An 18,786-nucleotide genomic window follows, 5' to 3' on the forward strand; every position below is an offset into this window, starting at 1 on the left:
GGGGAGAGAGTGGCGACCTGCTCTGCAAGTTTAACAAGGCAGAATAAAATCCCCTTTGGGCGGGGAGGGCCGCTGGGCGGGCAGGGCCCTGGAGCTCATCCAAAAAGACGCGTGACTTCAAACCGAAAGTGAAAGAGACAACACAGAAGCGGGGGGAGAGCGGGGAGTCAGCAGTCGACGCCAAAGGAAGCAGAGACACGAAAGAGAGAGAGTGAGACACCAGGGGAAGAGACAAACGGAGAGAGACCAAGCGAGAGCTCAAGGGAAGAGACAAGAAGGAGAGACACAGCCTCAGAAGAGGCTGATAGACAGAGACTAGCGCACGGAGGCTGAGGAAAGACATAGAGACACCAGGTGAAGGAAGAGAAGGAGAAGAAACATGCGGGGAGAGACCGGTCAAGGGAAGAGGCAAGAGGAAGAGACGAATCCTGACAAGAAAGAGGCTGACAGAGAGAGACTAGCGCAAGTAGACTGAGGAAAGACAGAGACCAGGTGAAGAAAGAGAAAGCGAAGAGCCAGCCGAAGGGAGACCGACCCAGAGAACAAAAGAAGAGACAGAGAAAGAGAGAGAGATAAACAGGAGCCTACGGAGAAGCTAAAAAAAAGAGAGACAAACTAAATAAGACGGAGAAGAGACAGCATTCAAGAAAAGAAAGATAAGGGAAGAGATAGACGAAGGGAGAACTGTGCAGACCCTGACGGAGACTGGCATAAGACTAACGAAGAGAGACAGGTGAAAGGTATATAATAAGAATAGTCAAAGACACAGAGGATGAGATACTAAGAGATGAGCCAGAGAAAACCAGACAAAAGACAAGCAATAAGAAGAGACAAACGAAGAGACATCTGGCAGAGAATGAGAGGGAGACATTATTAAGAGAAAGACGGAGACAGATCAGGGTGGAGACGGGAAGTCGACGAAACATCGCTGTAGGCACCAAGTAACCCGGTTGTCGGCTTGTCCAGTCTGTGAAATCTGCTGACGGAGGCTCGTGCGCCCACCATGCTCGCCTTGGGGGTCTCACTCACGCCCCCCCGCAGGTGGCTTCAGCTTCGAGAACTGCCTCAGGTGAGACCCCCTAGTACCGAGCTGGGCAGAACTGAGAAGTTTTACGTCCTAAAATGGTGGTTGCCTGCGGCCTTAGGAGCGGGTGACGTCCACCATGGCCTGGCCTGAGGGAGGGCTTCACCTCAGGAACAAGACCCTCACCGGAGAGTCCTATGGGCCCTCATGAGAAACCAGGGCGGGGAGGGACCGTGTCCCCTGCAAACCACGGACTTTGCCCGTGCCTCTGAATACGGGAATACGTGCCTCTGGTCGGTTCGAGGCCTCCCCATTAGGGTCCGTGGTTCATGATGCTGCACACCGACCACCCCAAAAACCTCTGCCCCATGTCAGCATCATCCATAAGAAACTCTTTGTAACCAGGGCTGTCTCGCACTGTTTTGGCGCCATAATTAAAGCATGTGTTTTTTTTCGGCAACACACCAATTTGTGTGTGTGGGACTCTCCCTATAATGCAATGCACCCTAAAATACGTACACAGAGAGGCGGAATAGAGTAACTTCTTAATTGATGCTTGGGGGGGGGGGCACTCTTACCGTCTGGGTCTAGTTTGCAGTACACCTGCACAGGATCTCACGTGTTCCCGAGTCTGCATGTCGATTTACTGCAGGGACACAACCCCCCCCCCCCCCCACAGCCACAATGGTTCCCTTGCACTTACCTCCTCCATCATGTAATGTCCGACTCAAATCAGGCTGGGGGAAGCAGGGTGCAGGTTATGTGAAGGGAAAGAAACCCCCTTGAAAGCAGGGTACAGCCACGGGTAAGTACACATGAACATTAATCTCTCTCGCTCTCCCTCCCCCTCCCTCCTCCTCCTCCCCCCACCCCCCCCCCCAGCTTGTCCTCCTGCACCTTCTCCCTTCCTGCAAGCAGGGCTGACCTTTGCTGAAATAGCGCCTGCGGGTGGTGCCAAATAATTTGGCATCCTCACTACTGCTACTTATGCCTACTGCTCCAGGGCCGGACTGGGAACCGAAACCGGCCGGCTGCGGAGGCGGGTAGGGGGTGGGGGGGCTGGGTGGGGGGGGGATAGGGGGAGGGGGAATGCTAGTGTAATACTTTGTGCTGCTTTTGTTGCAGGGGGCCGACATTGCAAAACTGGCCCCGGTAACAAAATCATCCCCCGAGGGTCTAAAACCGGCCCACCGGTGAAACGCACGGTGCCTGCTACGGCCAGTCCGGCCCTGCCTACTGCCCCCTCCTGGGGCCAGGACTCTCCAGCCATCCCTGGCCTGGTCTTTTCTTTCAATCTGACTCCAGGTGAAACCCTTCTCATTGCAGTCAGCCCTGAGGACTCGGCGCCAGGTGTTTCTGGGCCTTCCTCTTTTCCTTGGTGGTTGTTTACTAAACACTGTAACGAGAAAGATAGAACGCAGTGTAATGGAATTACCACTAAGCAATAAAACATGAATTTCTCTTTTACTTCCTCGTTTTAGACATTTCACAGTAATGCAACCAAGGCATTCAGAGTAATGTATGCTCAACCAACACCTGGGAGGAACATAAAAGAGAGAACGACGTAAAACAAATGCTGCTCTGGGGGGATTTATTCAAGTGTTTCCACCACTGATTTATAATTAAGGCTCCGGGTTTTATGGCATTTATTTTTTTAACATTTCCGTCTGTATTTATCCATATTTATTTTTGTGCCATTTTATCCATATTTATTTTGTGTTTTCTCTATAAATGTAGTTGTAAAACTCATTTCCATATTTATTTAGAAAATAAAACACGCGCTCATACTTTGATGTCTGTCGTGATTTCGGTATTTAAACTAACAAATATTACGTAACAATATATCAACTATATATTAGCATTATACCACAAATGTACATTGACATATGCCATTATTTAAAGAAATGTCATCCTGTGTTTTAATTTCCCATGCTGTCCATCTGCTCAGCTGTTAGGCTACAATTCAATAAAGACAGCTCGGAAAGTCACTTAAAAGAAGCATTATTTTCTGTATTTATCCACTTTTAAAAATAAATGCAGACAGAAAACATATCGTTTTCTGTCTGTATCAGTAAAAATTCATAAAAACGCAAAACAAGGAGCCTTAATTTTAATGCTATTTTTACTCCAAACTCACCATAATCCTTACCATCATTGAATTTATAGTGCACGTGCAAACGTAGAAGGAACCGCCCAAGTCGCTGCCTTGCACATTTCAAAAAAAGGTAGCCGCTGAACCCCCCACCCAGGAAGCTGACATCCCCAGGTTGATCTTCCCTGTGCAAACCCAGGACAGGTTGACCCTTTCTCTTTGTAAGCAAGAGAGAACGTGGATTTCACCCATCGATTCAGAGATTGTAGTCGGGAAGAGAAGTAGATTGTTGCTTCTTTTATTTGGAGGGGAGAATTTCCTCCTTTTTATTAGACATAAAAATGGGACTATGAAAAAACCTGCTGGAGATGATTGCGCAATGCATGATGAGGTAATACCAGATTTCACTGCTGCTCCCAATATTTTTTTACTGGTATGGACATAAAAATACGGTAAAATACTGGAACGGTGGCAATCCTAGGGGAGGGTCCTGTTCACCTGTGGTGATCTAGGTTTTCCCTCTCTTGAAGGCCCCTTATGGCCTACAGGGATGGCAGCTAGAGTGGTGGCGTGATCTGCATTGCCTACACACACATCAGGAGCTGGTGAGACGGGCAGCTCCCCACTGGCCCCGGTGCGTCTCGCAATGTCTGACTTCATGACACGTAGAGCCTTGGGGGTCTGCATGAAGCTGCTTGACAAGGCCTAATACTTGGCGGTCCAGCCCTTGACTGCATGAATCCAGTCCGTGCCTGGCGTACCATGGCCTCCCTCGGGTGGTATTAGCTGGCTCCGAACCATGTTTGGCTTGTCATGGCAGTGACCCCCCGGCCAGGCCCGGCTCCAGGGTCCTCAATGTGGGAGGGCCATGAAAACACCTGGGCGGGCCATCAAGATGCATGAGGGAAGCAGGCAAGAAACAACAAAGGCCTACTGGATACACAGATGGAGGTCATTAATGCACTCTGTATATAAAATACCCTCCCACATAAAACCAGTAACTACTTGATGTTGGAGTTATTACAAGAATTAGAATATTGGGTTGCTCATCAAAATCTTTGGCCAATCTTCAAACAGGCTTCAATGGCATATCACACAAAATCTTAGCACTGTTTATGGTTGCAAATATGTTAATGCCGGGGAACAACTGTATGCTTGCTTCATTGACATCGAAGCGACATTTGTTGGAGTTGATAGGAACATATTGTGGATTAAATGTATTAGCTGCAGGCTTCCATACTGTCTGTTGCAAGCTGTCCAGCAGCTTTAAGTTAGATCCTTGGTTCAAATAAAGCTTAGCAGCGTCTCCACTTTTCCCCCCAGGATCGATATTAATAAGGGGGTGCAACATGGCCGTGACCTCACCCCTCTCTTGTTCAGCCTCTATGTGGCAGACGTCTGGGCTGCTTTGGCTATTATAGATCTCGAGCATCAAAGAGGGAATGGAGCTTGACACCAATATTACAGTACGCAGCGGACACAATCACACTGACCAGCATTAGCATCAGCCTGCGTCATCAATCAAGCGCCCTCCATATATACAGCAAAAACAAGACCGCACTAAAAACAGCAAACACAGATGTTTTAGTGTTTGGCGGAAAGGTCAAGAAAGCAGGGCAGTGGTGTATGACTCGTCAAGCAGTTGCCAAATTACCAGCCTACAGACACCTTGTTTTGGTTCAACGAAAAGGACAGTTATCATGACCAATGACCATTGCTAACCCTGAAAACGCATTCTTACTTAGGTGTGGTACGGATTTTGTACTCACCTCGCAGGCCCAACAGAAAAGGCATTCCTAGATGCAGCAAGGGCCATAGCTCTGTGCCCCTTGGCCTCTGCTGCAGAGGCGCATACAGGGAAACTCAAAGAGATCAGTTGAGCTTGTTCAGAACATTGTTCAGGGTACCTAACTCCTAGTATGAGCGCGCTAGAATGGAGTTTAGTCTAACCAAGTGCATCCTGGGAATGAAGCTTTGTCCTGATTCACACCAGAGAGAGCGACATTAAAATCTCTGCTTCTGTCGGGGTTGCTTGGCTTAAGGGCTTCCCCCTTATTCCCACAGTTTATATTCATACTTGTATGCTAACTTTGCCCGGGCTCAATTTTAATTATGCTGGAGTAATCAGAGTAAATTCTGTAATATCTTGTTACTTTTCTGATGCAAAATGACTGAACATGTCACAATTACCATTGCTCATATAATTTTTAATAAATTGGGGCAAAGATGCTTATTGCAAGAGCACAGGAACAGTAAGCGAGTAGCAGCTGCTGCTGCTGTGCGTGTTCTGTTGTATTTAGCGCTATTCTCTGAGAGCAAAGTGTATCCTCAGGTCCATTATGGACATGAGAGTGAATTTTGTGCTGAGAAAAATGTGCTAAATGCAGGGTTATCCTTTTGCGTAATCGCACACAATTTTGCTATAATTTTGCTGCAGCATACACTAGTTAGGCCCACCATGATACGAACATCATTGGATATGCAGGAGGTATGGAAAATTGGATTGCTGCATGGAGACGATCTACTTGACTGTAGGAGATAACCATCTTGCGTAATGTCCCCCTGATTTTTGCCCTATCTGTTTTGCAGGCTTTAGAACTCTGTGCCCTCTAGCAGAGCTAACCAGTAGTAACATACCTGTGCTCCCCGAAAACATTGTTAAATTGTCTTTTTGCTAAATGGAACATTTAATTTGCCTATAAGCCCCTAGTATATGGTTTAAAGTGCACCAGGACCTGGAAGTAAAATGCTGTTTGTGGACTGCAGCACCTATTGTGACATCCACTACAGTGGCAGGGAAAACATGCCTTCAGGCGAACCTGGTGTAGCCTGACTGTTCCTACATGGGGTTGCTTGACTGCTAAAATGCAACCTGTTAAAGTCACCCTTTTTGACAGGAGAAATCCTTCCTAGTAAATATTAATTAGTTAGCCCTATGTGGGCATTGTAGCTCAAAATGCAGGGTGCATGGTGTTTAAAAGTAGGACATGTAGAAATTTTAAGTTAAGATGTCCTTACAGTGACTAACACACAAACGCTATTTTCACTGAAGGATGCCTGGCTGGCCTGTATAGAAACACTGAGAAGCGATATTACATATCCATTTTCCTATCCACAATTAGGGACCAGCTAGAACAATGATTGAACAACCAGTTTAATTTTTATTTTGAAACCCAATACAATGGTAAAGTCGCATGTTTAATAAATGTTGAGGAAAGTTACTTTTTTCCTGTCTGAAGCTTTAGGAGCCTAATTTTCATCAGCTCTCCAGCAGTAATTGAGTGAGTGATTAGCCCTGATGAGTTGTGAAAACTGCTCTTAGAGCAGAGACAAAGGCTTGGGTGTGGGGAGGTGTTTTTGTTCCTCTGACAGGAAGACTAGTTTATGGGGGCTCAGAAACTTAAATTACTTCAAAGGAGGGAGGAGCCTAGCACTTGACCAAGATGGCCGCGTGAGCTTTGAGCTCCCGACACCCTCGTGCCCTCCGTCGTCTATCCTGTATATAATCCTGTTTGTATGCATGGCATCGTGTAGATGACTTGTCAGGGAGGTGATCGATGCCACCCGAGGTCGAATCGCCCACCGGGAACCGGAGTTATGCATGGCGGAAGATTGAGGCCTATCTCCGAGGGATGCCAGGGGCTCGAGTTGGCAGGATGCCCGCTCTCTAATTGAACAACAGCGGCTAGGCGAGGTGTGAACTGCCGGACGGAGGTCCCTATCCTTTCACTTTCACTTTCTCGCCCTTTGTCTGCCCAGCCCAGGGAGTGCTCCCGTCTGCTTTATTATCATTTGGACGCTCTGCATGCCACACTGGCGACCCATCGTAAGACGGAGCACTCCTGATCTCTCTCGCTGAGAGAGGGCAGTCCTGTTTGAACCGACTTGCTTGAGCCCACCATGTCGGGCAAAGCAGAGGTGGACCGGCCGAAGCCCAAGGCCACCAGGCGGGGAGCCTACACTCAAGCCAATAACATGGACCGCTATGCCCAGCAGAAGGGGTCACCGGGTGCACCGAGCCAGTCCCCGGACACACAGAAGACAGCCTCACCCTTGGCCCCGGAGCTCTCACTGCAGGATGTCATGGGTGCACTCGACGGGCTGCAGACGTCGATTGGGAGACAGTTTGATGCCCTGGCGCACAAAGTGGATACCATCTTGGTGGATGTTAATCTGATCCGCGCGGATTTGGGCAAAACAAATGAACGGGTCAAATCCCTGGACATCAAGACCACGGGCCTCGCCGATGATGTCTCGGACCTGCAGACCGAGGTCCGTAAGTTGCGGACCGAGAGTGATCTCGCCGCCCGTCGGCTGGAGGACTTCGAGAGCCGGGCCAGGCGCAACAACGTGCGCGTTATCGGGGTCCCGGAGTCCTCGGATGAGACTTCAGTGGACCTGCTCGTGGAGGACTTGGTGCTCAATCATCTGCAGCCTAAGGGTCTAGGGAAGTTCTTCGCAGTTGAGCGGGCCCATAGAGTGCCGGGTGGGCGGCCCAAGGTGGGAGCCACACCGAGGCCGATCGTCGCCCGGCTCTTTCATTTTCGAGACCGGGACGCTATCCTGCAGGCCTCGAGGGTCTCCTTCCAGAACGCGTCGGTGAATTTCTATCCTGACTTCACCCAGCAGGTGCAGAGGCAGCGGCAGGGCTTCCTGGGGGTGAAGAGGAGGCTTCGGGAGAGGGAACTGAAATACGCCATGCTCTTCCCTGCCAGACTACGTGTGGTGTTTGAAGACCGAACATTCTTCTTTGAGTCGCCTGCCATGGCGGATGAATGGCTGGACGCTCTGCCTCGACGACGCACGGAAGAGGACTCTGCCGTAGACGGGGACAGTGGCCGGGATGAACAAGGTTGATGTCTTCGGAACCGGGCTGACTCGGATTGACTTTAGATAATGACTTGCAGTAAATACGGAGGTTGTGGGAGGACGAGGGGAGCTCTTTCCTCCCTTAGGGTACTTTTTGTAGATTTTGGGTTTGGTAGGGCGACAGGCACATTGCAAGTTGGTGGGGCTTTGTAAGCTGCAGCAGGGGTGCAGGGTGGGGGGGGTTTCCGGGATTTTGGGTTTGTTGTTGGGGGGTTTGTTTCCGCAAGGCATAGTGATTATTTCCAGGACTGTTCCATGGTGGCTCTTCGGGTGTGGGGTGGGCCTCTTTACGTTTGGGGATGGGGGGTAGGGGTTTAAGTGTTATAAGCTGGAATGTTAATGGTTTGGGGGATCGCATTAAGCGTGGGATTGTTTTGCAATTCTTGAAACGGTCATTGCCGGATGTTGCCCTGCTGCAGGAGACGCATCTTATAGGTAATACGTGCTATGCCCTGAATAGGAAGGGTTATAAATTCATAGCTCATTCGGGATTCTCCTCCGGGTCCAGGGGTGTGGGCATCCTAGTCAGAGCCTCGCTGCCATTTGAGGTGGACTCCACCATTGTTGATGATAGGGGGAGGTTTGTGGCGGTGGCGGGGCGGTGGGAAGGAAGAACTTTGGTTTTAGTTTCGGTGTATGTCCCGCCGGCCCTGCAGGCCTCCACGTTCACAGATCTGGGTAGGGCCCTGCTGGATATCCCGGGGGGTATGCTTGTAGTGGGAGGTGATTTCAACGCTGTTGGCTCCGGCCTGCTGGATAGATACCCGCCCAGAGACACTGGGGGGGCTCAGAAGTGGCTTCCAGACTTTCTAGATACGCTTGGCCTGATAGACTGCTGGAGGCTCCGGCACCCCACACAGAGCCAATACACTTTCCACTCCGGGGCGCATGGTAGCCTTTCCAGGATTGACTACCTACTCACCCTGGCTGCGCATGCCTCATTGGTGTCTGAGGCCAGGCACATGGCGCGTGGTATATCTGACCATTCGCCGGTGTGGGTCAGGCTGGATCTGGGCCGAGAGGGAGGGGGAAGGGTGGCCCCTATCAACCCTTGGTATTTCTGAGACCCCAAGATGCGCAGCGCGCTGGTAAAGACAGTAGATAATTTTTTCAAGGACAATCAGGGATCCGTGGACTCGGCAGTGTTGCTGTGGGAAGCATTTAAGACCGTGCTACGAGGGGAAGCCCTCTCCCCTGTAGTGGCTGCCAAGCGGCGGAGAGATGGCGAGGTTTTGCAGGTTGAGGAGGAGATCGCGGCTTTGGAGGGAGCGCTGGAGGAGGAGGTTACAGAGGCCTCCCTGCATGAGCTGTTCTTGAAGCAATCCGAGTATAAGGACCTGGTGACGAATGCCGCTAAGAGCCTCGGTAGGGAACAGCAGGGCCGTCTGTATGATGTTGGTGACAAGGCCGGGAAACTCCTGGCTTGGCTGGACAAAAAAGAACGGGTCAATAGAGTAGTGCCGGAGTTGACGGGAGAGGGGGGAGAGGTGATTGTGGAACCTGAGAGGATTGTGCAGTGTTTCTCGGACTATTTCCGTATGGTCTATGCCTCAGTGTCGGACAGGCCGCCCGAGGACTCGCGTGACCTCCTGCGTGATATCGCATTGCCCTGTCTCTCTGATATAGATAGGGACGATCTAGACGGCGACATAACGGTCGATGAGGTGGCGGGGGCTATCCGCGCGTTGAACTCGGGCAAGGCCTCGGGTCCGAACGGCTTGCCGGTCGACCTGTACAAGCTGTTTCCGGATAGGGTTGCCCCTCACCTGCGCGCCATGTTCGTGGAGGCGCGGGGGAGTGGGGCCCTCCCGTTGGATCAGCGACTGGCGACGATTGTGGTTATACACAAAGAGGGCAAACCCCGAGATAAGTGTGCCTCATATAGGCCTATCTCACTCCTTAACGCAGAGCCGAAAATTCTGGCTAAAATCCTGGCGGCCCGGTTGATTAGGGTACTCGGTGACTTGGTCCACCCGGATCAATCCGGATTCATCCCGCACCGTAACACAGCGTTAAATCTTCGGCGCCTTCATGGTGTAATCGCCAGGGCGGGCACGCTGCATGAACCAGCTATTGTGGCGTCTCTCGATGCCACGATGGCCTTTGACACGGTGGAATGGGCATATTTGTGGGCCGTGTTGACCAAGTTCGGCTTTGGCCACGGTTTTGTGAGCTGGGTGAGGTTGCTGTATGAGGGCCTTTTTGCGAGTGTGGTGGTAAATGGCCGGGCGTCGACTCCGTTTCAGCTTGGGAGGGGTACTCGGCAAGGTTGTCCCCTGTCGCCATTGTTGTTTGCCCTCGCCCTTGAGCCGCTGGCTGCGTGGATACGCTGGCACCCGGATATACGGGGACTTAGATGGTCGCCTGAACACGAGGACCGTATATCGCTCTATGCTGATGACATCCTGTTGTATCTTGCCTCACCCAAGAAATCACTTATAGTGGTCTGTGACGTACTCACATCTTTCGGTAGGAACTCGGGTCTCGTTATCAACTGGAGTAAATCGTATTTATATGTTCTTAGTGGCGAGGTTCCACCGATCCCTCGAACTTGTTCGATCCAGGTTGCTCAGCAGGGCTTCCTGTATCTGGGGATCTTTATCTCCATGGACGCTGCCGTGCGATATGAGAGGAACCTGCTCCCCCCCCTAGCGCGCCTGAGGCGGGATGTGGAGGGCTGGCGGAGACTGCCGGTCTCCCTCGTTGGGCGCGCGGCCCTGTTCAAAATGAGGTCTCTTCCCCGGTTCCTCTACGCCTTGCAGAATACTTTGGATTGGGTACCGGCCAACTACTTTCGGGAGGTTGAAGGCCTCCAACGAACGTTGCTGTGGGACGGGCGGCCGCGAATAGCTATTGCAAAGTTGACGCTCCCATGGTACGACGGGGGTATTGCGCTTCCAGACATCCGACGGTACTATTGGGCCACCCAGCTGAGTGCGATTAATCATGGGTTTTATGGCCCTGCCCTCAGCCCTGGGTATGCCATGGACAGGTGGTTGCTGCGTGGTGGTAACTATTACAGGGCATTGTATTCGCGGTCCCTGGACTCGTCCCTCACGGGGCCCACTGGTGTGGCGGTGCGTGTGTGGAAGATGGCAACAGACTCGCTGGGCTGGAAGGATAGGCTCACCCTCGCTACCCCGCTGTTTGAATCTGAGAGACTGGGTAGGCTTTGGCACACAAAAGGCTTTGACAAATGGGACTTGATCGGCATCTCCAGGGTCGGAGATGTCCTGATTAAGGGGAGGGTGAAGTCCTTTGAAGAGTTGCAGAAGGAGTATGAGCTGGGGCCATCTGAGTTTTTCCGCTATATTCAGGTGCGTCACGCCCTCCGATCAGTCCTCATAGAGGGTGAGAAGGTGCCTGAGTCCTCTCCTTTGGAGGACCGGGTCCTTGATGGCCATATGCCCGAGAGCACGATCTCGCTCATCTATAAGAAACTGATCAACGTCCGGGCGGATATGCTTCTGGGGTTGAGGGACCAGTGGTCTAGGGATGGCCTCGAGTTGGATGACGAGGATTGGCAGTCTGCTGTTTCCTCTCCTAAGGAGGTTGCGATCCCGTCGCGTCTGAGGCTGGTGCAGCTTAAAATACTGCATCGAGTGTATGTGACGGGGACAAAGCTGGTTCACATGGGATTCTCGGAGGACGGCCTGTGCAGGAGGGGATGTGGTATGGTGGGTACTTTCCTGCATATCATTTGGGAATGTGGGGTCATCATGGAATTCTGGAGGAGAGTCCATGCAGTGATGGGGGAGGTGACGGGCATTGCTATGCAGCCGGAAGCGCGGTGTTGTCTCCTGAATGTCTGGGGGCCCACTGATCATAATGCGGCGCAGACCCAATGGGTGACTCTGGGTAACATGGTCGCTAAGAGAGATATAGCGCGATTGTGGGGATCCGTGGGGCCCCCCACATTGACCGCGTGGAAAGAAAATATGGACTGGAGTATGCTAACGGAGAAGACGGTATATTGTGCTAGAGGCCGCCCTCGGAAGTGGCACGCCATCTGGGGGCGGTGGAATCAATACAGGGGGGGAATTTGTCTTGCCCCTGATTTGGATTCCCCCGAGGAACAGCTTTCCTCCTAACCTTCTTTCCAGCTCAGTATGGTTAATGGACTTCTTTGGCCTCTGCTGTCCCCCTTCTTCCTCCTTTCACAGTACTGTAAATGGTAGATGATTGGGGTCCTGCCTCCCCTGGGGGGCTATCACCATGGGCATTCAGTGTTCTTGCCTTGCTGGGGGTGGTTGTGTGTTTTGTGTTTATTTAAAAATGGAATCTTTGCACTACTCCTTCACTGTATTGTGGACGCGTCTCTGTTCCTCTTTATCGTAGCTGCCGAACCTCCGGGTTGTCGGCTGAATAGCTGTGTCCAGACTTTTGCAAATAAAGGTTTTTATAAAAAAAAAAAAAAAAAAAAAATTACTTCAAAGGGGTCTACCCTGTCACGTGCAAATGTTAGGTGACACCTGGAAAGGCCCCCAGCCCTTGTCCTCCCAGTTAGGAAGGCACCAAACCTAGTGGGCAGTGAGTTGTCCCCTGAGCTGGTTAAGAGTGACCACAAAGGAGAGGACTGTTCATTACCCTGGCTGCACTTCTGGGTGAGCACACAGGCTTTGCACAGGGGATAAGGGTTTTCCCATTGTGTACTGTAACAGTGAGGCACACTGTGGAATTGTGTGCAGTAGGGCAAACGGGAACTGCTGCAAAAGTGGATAGGGTTACCACCAGGAACTTTTATCCATTGATTTGAGAAGGACCAATAGTCTTTGAGATGGTGGCCTCTGCTGGAATGAGTCTTGACACTTCGTTGTGTCTACCTGGACATCTCCTACCAGCCCTGAGAACCTAGGACTTGTAAGTTTTTGACCTTAAAGACCTCCAGACGACCAGGGCAAATCACCCCTACCTATTCGTCCAAGGCACAACCTTGCTGGGCTAAGAAATTAGGATTCTCCCACTAATAGTTTCTCCGCAGTAGCAAATATGATTCAGTGGGCCCTCGTGAGAAGGTATGTGGCCTCATGCGATCCACGGTCTAACACAGCCTGCTGCCTGGCCCCACTGAAGGATTCCGAGCTCTAAAAAAGAGAGTAAGTCTGAGGAAAGAAATCTTGATTAGGTGAAATTGTTAAAAGTATTCAGTGGTTAGAGGATATCCCTGTGCATGAATTTAAAATTTTCCCAATCTGAGCATTTTCCACCGAAAGCAACGGCTTCAGTGGAACATAGACCAATGCCTAACTGACTTTGTGAAGAATTCTTCAAATACAGCCTGCTACCTTGCCGTGCTGAAGGAGTTTGACTTCCATTTTTAAGACTAAATCCCAAGGGAAAACCTCCGATCATGTCGAACCTCGTTGGTTTAGCAAATTCGCACTCAATCGCGGTCAGCCTGACATTTCACCTAGGTCCCGGTCTACCACAACCATTGACTAGAAGTGTCGCTTTGCATTTTCATATGCTATTGGGCCTCAAATCTTTAAAAAATCAAATCTGGTTCTCCGGATTTGATTTTTGTTTATTTTAGTGTCATTTTATTAACTATAATGTTGTCTATTTTTCTAATTCGGTTTGGGATTTGTATTGCTTGAGGATTTGACTTTATTGCTGTTTTGGTAGTGAATAAATATTTCACACTTTGTCCTAAATTACGCCTGCTCTCTCTGGACTTAAGCTACCCGGGGGTCGAGCTCAACCTAACTGAGTGACTTCAATGGTTCACCCTGGACAGAAATTGTGATTGTTCCTTGTGGTGAGTAGTCACTCACCCTAAATAAATGATCTAAATTATTGCAGTTATTGTGTACATCATTACAAAAATACATTTTACACACACTTAGGCACACAGAGATTAAGAGACTGATTTAAATCTTGCTTTCTTACTGCCGTCCCACTGCGGCGGTGGTCCCAAGTACTCCGTCAATTTGACGCTGGTCCGCCCGCCGTATTTAGATTTTGTGGCAATAGACATGAGACCGGTGCGGTGGCGGTCTTATCAGCTGGCTAGCAGTACTCCATTGCCATCAGGCCAGCGCCGAGCCGATTTAGATGTTCCCATTTAGCTGGCGATGTCCTGGTGGCAGAGTCTTGATGTATTGAGGCAATGGTAGCGTGGAGACAGGTAAGTACTACTCATTTACATCTCAGCACACATATATGTTGTGTATATTTCAATATGTACATGTAGGTAAAGTGTATTGACCATTGTTTTTACATATAGCATTGCACACACCAATGAGTGTACATGCACACAAACCACAAAAGCATATCTTAGAATCTGGCGACAAAGGGTTGGCTGAACGTCGTGGTCAAGTAGCAGCAGGACAGGGAGGACGTGGATAACGGCGTTAAAGATGGAATCGGTGGTCTGGCCCCGAAAAAAAGGGTATTTTTCACCTTTTTTTCTTTGTTTCCACCAACCCGGGCTTGGAGGTTGCTCCACTACAGTTGCCTCCCGGAAAGGCACTTTGTTATCTGGACGGAGGAAATCTCGGCGGAACTTCCTCCAACAGCTGTTTTAGTCGCTGACGTCGTCCGTGCAGGAGACAGATCCTGGCGGAGTCGGCGGGACTGTGGCAATCTTCCCTCCAATGCGCAGCCAACATCTAAGTCGGGCAGGCGGACTGCAAAGGCGGCGGGTGGGAAGACCGCAAAAAAATCGACTGCGAGACCAGTCCCGCCAAGATCTAAATCAGACCCTTAGTGATTTGGGCCGAATCACACTTTGTTGAGTCTAGCGCCAAGGCCGGGATTCAGACGAATACGTTTTCACAGGAAACTGATCTTCTTCACTTATGTCAGAGTTCATAAATCCATGCATCAAACCTACTAATTTCTCACCTTTTGTGGTGTCAGGGAATGCTAACGATTGAGATTTTTAATACAATGCGGACAAATAACATTGATGAGAACACAAGATGATTTATAGTTAGGAGGGAGATAGGTTCCTCTTGCCAAATTTTTTGTGAAACCAGTAAATGATGCATTGTAATGGATAATGGACAAGAAACACGGCTTAAAACAATAGGAATTAAACCCCATTTTACATGAGATTCAGTGTCTCAAAGGTACGGTTCATTTAAAGTTCTTGCCGCAATGACAGTTTTCTTATAGAGGTATGGTTTTAGAAAAAGGCACAAAAGAGAATGATTTGAAAATTCATTTAGAAAAAGGGAGGTTTAAAGCATCTGGCTGACTTTGTAAGGGGGCAAAGGATGGGGCAGACTAAGCCACATGGCAAACACCAAAATAAGTATTCCTTGGCATGCGATTAACTCTGACCCAGCCCTATCAACCTTTCAGAGACGATAACTGTTTCATCATTGAACAGCCGTGGGTAGGTTGCCACCCTGCAGTATTGTTTCTGGTCTAGCATGCATTTTTATGCAACTGGGAAAATGAAATTAGACCGCATTTTTCTATTTCATGACAAAGTTAAAACAGCACAGTCATGAACTAACCACTTTAAAGGTGTTTTACAGTTTTCTATACTATTCCTAAGCGATCGTTAATCCAAACAGGGGAGAACTACCAGGTTAAAAAAGAATACAAACACTACCAATGCAAGAGGACGAAAATACGGAACGTCCCTCTCCGCTACTGGTTACGGCACAGAAGCCATTTTATTTGTAACTGTCCCGGATCCATGAGGGGGCAGTTACATTTGATCACTTACACAGAACACAAACCTTCTTCTACATCTGTACGAAGATTTACTACCCTAGAAGACCTTATCTTAAGCCCTGATGAAGTTTACACCAGTTGGACGAAACGCGTCGGCTGTTTGGCTGTTGTTTTTTGACCAAGAAGAATAAAGAACAATTTATATAATACATACAGTGGACAGACAGAATTATTTCTGGTGCAGGTGGTGCTTTCCACTTTTGCGTTAAGTTGTCATTGGTCTAGGAGACTGCTCCTTGGAAACGGCAGGAGCAGTGGAGATGCACACCGTGTGAGCTATAAGACTCACAATTTTGGGACTCTTTTGGGGTAATAAGTGGTGGGGAGGTGCTTCACAATCACACAGTTATGTGTTTGTCTGGTTTGCTGTTTCAAGGTATTGGGTGTAAAAAAGAATACAGAGAAGTCTACACATTATATGCAGGCACCAGCTTAGGGCCTTTCAAGAATCTCCTTAAGGAAAGAAATTGCCATTTTTCTCAGAAAACAAGTAACCTTTTCAATTGGTATTTTACCGGTCAAGGTCTTGATCCGGGAAAAAGTTTCCCTGGCGGATATTGAGAGTGTCCCATCCTCGTGGGCAAATAAAGAAAACCTTGAATATGTTGCAGCAAAAAAGTGCTTTTCCCTCAGCTATCATGTGAGTGAGATGCTAGGCACAGAGGACAGGAGCAGGCACATGTCAAACATTGAAAAAGAAACACAAATCACTCTTCTGCATGGGCCTTGGGAAGTCCACTGGGTTCCCTTGGATGGGCCTGGCCACCTGTCTCTCCTCTAGAGCTGGGCCTATTGCTGGCCACATACGCTACTCTTCTACCTCTGGCAAATTAGCTCTCAACCCCCTCAACAGTCTGGAAACAAATCTCTCTCTCTCTCTCTCTTTCTCTTTCTCTTTCTCTTTCTCTTTCTCTCTCTCTCTCTCTCTTGCGCTCTCTCTCTCGCGCTCTCTCCCTCTCTTTCTCTTTCTCTCTAACTCCCTCCGGCCAATGTACATTCCAACAGCCAATCAGACTCCGGCCATTCAATGTCAATCATCCAGCACTTCATTTTGCATCATTCCTTCCAGTACAATGTCAGTTTCTGTAAAGCCTAAAAACACATGGCTTGTCTCGTGCTCAGCTGCTAGGGCACGTGCTGCAGTCAACACCTTTCCTTTATACACACTTCCACATACCAGCAGGGGTGGTGGGCTTACACAGTTAACTAATAAGTATTTACATCTGACCCCAGTCCGTTAGCGGTGCCATTGAGTGAGTCCAGAGGCCGTTTAGTTTGTGTTGTGATCTAGACAGTGTCTTTTATCTGCAATGCGCATTCTGTGTGTGGACTCTCTTCTGCTCCCAATTTTGCCTCTGTATAAAACTTGCAGGAATTCTTTAGAAAGGGGGAGGTCGTTTGTAAGATGGTTACTGTCAAATTTCTGTGCTTGATTATTTTCTATATTTTCTTAAATTACCATCAACTGTACTGGTCATTCCGTACAAGTGTAAATGACTCATGTTTTTGGCAGCCTAACGCTGGTGTCTTGTTGTTGGCGGCCACCACAAACAAAGGGTGGTGGGATGGGTGGATGGAACGCGGGAGGGGGAGCGCGTGGGGGGTATCACACAGGCGGGGGATAGTAATAATATATTAAAAAAAAGAACTTACCTAAAGCCGCCGGCTGCCTCCCGTGTCGTGACTCCTGTCCTCTTCGTGGTCCCAGTAGCGCCTGGGACAGACTCCCATCCAATCCCGGTGCTGCAGAGCAGTGCAGGGATTGGCCTGAGCAGCCTGGAAAGACGCTCTGCTCAGACCAGGGAGGCTGTGGGGTTTCTCCAGCCCAGCTCTTCCATGCAGCCGGGCTGGAGAAACCTAAGTACGCATTTGTGTTTGGCCGGCCGGAGGCACATAGCACTCCTCCTCCCATGCCTCGACTCCGTCCCTTTTATTTTTCATTTGCTGGCTCTGAGCCAGGCAGTGGGGCAATGCTCCTCCGCCATTGCAGAGGAGCCTCCGCTGTAAAACAAGACTTCCCAAAACGCTGAAGAAGTTCTAAATATTGTGCAAATGGGTGCAGTAAATGATAGTCCATCATGGCCATTCCTGCAATATATACGGATATATTATAAAACATACTGGCTCATTAGTTACTGAAAATGAGGCACAGACTCAAAAAGTCAGGGCTGGGGGAGGGAAAGCTGGAATTTCAGCTCAGCTTTTCTCATATCACAGTCTAAAATGTACGAACTTGTTGTGCCCTCCCCCATATGTACACTATACCTGGGCGTAATTCGCAGAGTTTTGCTATGCGGAACTCTGCGAAGTTACAAAAGTTCCGCGAGTGGCTGAGTGCAGTGCGAACTGCAGTTTGTGCTGGTATTCCTGCTGCTCGGGTAGAAATTCTACCCGAGCGGCAGCTCGTGCTCGCGAACTTACCGTTCAGGATCGCAAACTTACCATTTGCGATCGCGAGCAGGGAAAAAGCGCCGCTATACATCGCGAAGCAGTGTTTTCTGCACTCCGCAAGCTCCGCGGAGTGCAGAAAACTCCGCGAACGGAGCGAAGTTCACCGCCCAGGCCTAATGTACACTAAGTATTACATTTCTGTCCCTCCGAAATAAGGAGTTCTCAGTATTACAAATGCAAAAGAAGCAGGCACCTGTCTTCTGAAAACTGACTGCTCCGTAATTGTTCTACGGTTTTGGAAAAATCTAGAAAGATGACTTCTGCAAAAAGGCTAACTTGACGTTCTTGTAAAAAAATAGTAATTTAAAGTCAGTAATCACAATTTTAATTTCTGGAATGAAGTTGTCATATTTTATTTTGATATTATTAGTATTAATGTTATTTTTTTTTAAATAAGGTAATAACACTTTTGTTTTAATGACAATAATTTGGGTTTACGAAATTTTTGTGAGCCCGGCTCAAGACGAAGAGCCAAAGGCAGCTTTTTCCAGGCCTGGGCAGTAAACACAGACACAGCCTTGCCCCCTAGGCATAATTCACAAAACTTTGGAATGGTAATTTGGCCAGCAGAAGACCACCATGGAAGTCTGGAGGGACAGAAGACCACCATGGAAGTCTGGAGGGCAGAAGAAGTCTGGAGGGCAGAAGACCACCATGGAAG

General features: G+C 49.2%; 1 protein-coding gene across 1 annotated transcript in view; it reads left to right on the top strand.

The window, feature by feature from the left end:
- The first annotated feature begins 213 nt into the window (after positions 1–213).
- Positions 214–18,786, top strand: part of LOC146869603 (proteasome subunit beta type-7-like) — a 76,222-nt gene continuing 57,649 nt past the window's right edge. Inside the window, exon 1 of the mRNA XM_085608430.1 lies at positions 214–1,069. The gene's annotated coding sequence lies outside the window, so the exon portion shown is untranslated. The remainder of the gene's footprint in view (positions 1,070–18,786) is intronic.

Source organism: Triturus cristatus, chromosome 1_1 (genome assembly GCF_964204655.1).
Source record: "Triturus cristatus chromosome 1_1, aTriCri1.1, whole genome shotgun sequence".
NCBI lineage: Eukaryota > Metazoa > Chordata > Amphibia > Caudata > Salamandridae > Triturus > Triturus cristatus.